Here is a 2,513-nt window from a genome sequence, read left to right as displayed (position 1 = left end):
TTTTCGGCTTTCGACCTCTTCTTTTTTTGACCCTTTTTCTGGCTTTTTTCCTTTTCTATTTTGGTTTAGTGCGGGGCAAAAAAGTCGCTAGCACACAATATCTTGGTTGGCAATTAAAGGGAGAAGACCACTTTAGGACATGGTTTCCTTTCCTTCTTTTCGTTCATTTGGTGACAATTCTGTATTGTTCAGATATTGTCCGGTCCAAAGACCTTTCTGCACATTTCTTCTGTTTTCTTTCGATCCTTGATCAGGAGCTTTCTTTCCTTCTTCTTCTTCCCTTTTTTACCTTCTCCCATTCTTTGATTGGGAATTTTCTTTCTTTTCTTTTTGCTTTCTCTTTGATTGGAAATTTTCCTTCTTTTCTTTTTTGCCTTCTCTTTGATTGGAAATTTTCCTTCTTTTCTTTTTTGCTTCCAAGGGTAAGGATTGACATTCTCACCCTGGGTCAAGGTTTATGGTGAGTCAGGATTTTGGCTCACGGTTTGTAGAATGGCTAGACATGATACATGTCAGGGTTTGGTTTGGTTCAAGGATAAAAAGGGATGCCCCACATTATTTCCATGACACAAATGCAAAAATGATGATTTGGAAATTTTATGCAAAACTGGTCATGCATGCTCCTATGTGGACACTCAAGTGTCAAATTTTTATGGTCATGTGATGCTAGGGCTCAAGATTCATTTCCTCTATTTTTAGTCAACCCAATGTTTCCAAAATATGCTCTTTTATCAATTTGTGCATTCATCCGAGTCCATTTTGGGCGCCCGGAAAAATTTTCACAGCATTCACCCTTCAGGTGTATACACATTTTTTCAAAAACTAGTTATGATCAGTGAATTTTTTCAAAGAAAAGTTGGAAGTCATCTCTTTTCAAAAGCATGTTGGTTTTTCAGCTAGACAACTTATTTTTCTTTTTTCTCTTTTTTTTTCATTTGTTCATTTCTTTTTCTCGTTTGTTTTTGTTTTTTTCCCCTTTTTTTCATGAGGTATTTTGCTACCTAAACATGTGTATATTTTTGTGAGGTATTTTTGCTATATACATGCATATCCAAGGTATCTTGCTACCTAAACATACATATATATATTTTGTGAGGTATCTTTTTGCTACATACATGCATATCTAAGGTATCTTGCTACCTAAACATACATATATATATATATATATATATTTTGTGAGGTAGTTGTTTGCTACCTAAATTACATACATGCATATCTAAGGTATTTTTCACTACCTAAACACGCATACATATATTTTGTGAGGTATGACTACCTTCCGAGCTTGTGCTCGTTTTATTTAAATTCTTAGGATCATGAGCAACTAGGTGTGTCCCAATAAGACTTGAGAAACAAAAGGTGATCAAATAGCAAGCAGAAATTTAAAAGTTACTAGGTTGCCTCCTAGTAGCGCTTCTTTAACATCTTGAGCTGGACGCCTAATGATTTGTCGGTCATGGACCTAGTACTTTGCTTACCTTTGGCTTTGGACTTGGTCGCCTATTGGTCGGCCATGTGTCATAGGCAACGCTCTAACCTTTTTGTGGATGAGCTGAGGTGAACTCTAGAGGTGGTGGCGGTGTGTCTATTGCCTGCTACCGGCCATCCCAATGCTACTGTGGTGTTTTGCCCTGGGCCTGCCTGGGGGCGCAGTACTTCTTGATGAAAGCTCAATTAGTAGGGGGCCTGATGACCTTACTGGGGGCGACAGGCACTCCGTAGAACTGGAAAAGGTCCGTAATCAGAGCTAGAAACCCCAAGACCCTGTTGGACTTCTCCGGGTCCACTAGGTGTCTTGCAGGCGCGATCCCTGCAAACAATAGATGGCATCAGAAATCAGTTGAGAGAAGTGCATACTTACCTATGTCACGATGGCATGACCTTGCTGGGGGGAACGGGCACCCTGTAGGACTAACAGAGGCCCGTAACCAGAGCTGGAAACCCCAAGGCCTTGTTGGACTTCTCTGGGTGTCTTGTGGATGTGATCCCAACTGATACTTCCACAGGGGGAGATCGGCATTGCGGTCGCTGGGCAGAATGTTGCTAAGTAGCAACGTCATCTATATCTATGTAAGAGTGGTCATGTTGGTGCGCATGATCCGCACTCGTTTCTTTGCAGCGGCACGGGTGAAATCTCGCCCCAGTATGCATAGTAGCTATGTGATAGCCTCCCTCTCTGGTTGTGCTCGCACAGTTGGCCCTCCTCCAATATCAGCGGGTGGCCCAGGAATCGTTAAAATTTAAGGGCAGAGGACCTTAAATTCTCTTAAGGTGTGGATGTGGAGCACACTGAAAATGAGGACGCGTAGCCCTCTAAAGGTGAGGGCGTGCAGTCCTCTGAGGGTGAGGACGTGCAGTCCTCTGAAGGTGAGGATGTGCAGTCCTCTGAAGGTGAGGACGTGCAGTCCTCTGAAGGTGAGGGAGTGCAGCCCTCTGAAGGCGAGGACGTGCAGTCCTCTATAGGTGAGGGCATGTAGTCCTACGAAGGTGAGGACGTGCAATCCTCTGATGGCGAG

The sequence above is a fragment of the Glycine max genome, chromosome 11, assembly GCF_000004515.6.
Source record: "Glycine max cultivar Williams 82 chromosome 11, Glycine_max_v4.0, whole genome shotgun sequence".
In the NCBI taxonomy this organism is placed as follows: Eukaryota; Viridiplantae; Streptophyta; class Magnoliopsida; order Fabales; family Fabaceae; genus Glycine; species Glycine max.
This window is presented reverse-complemented; position numbering follows the sequence as displayed.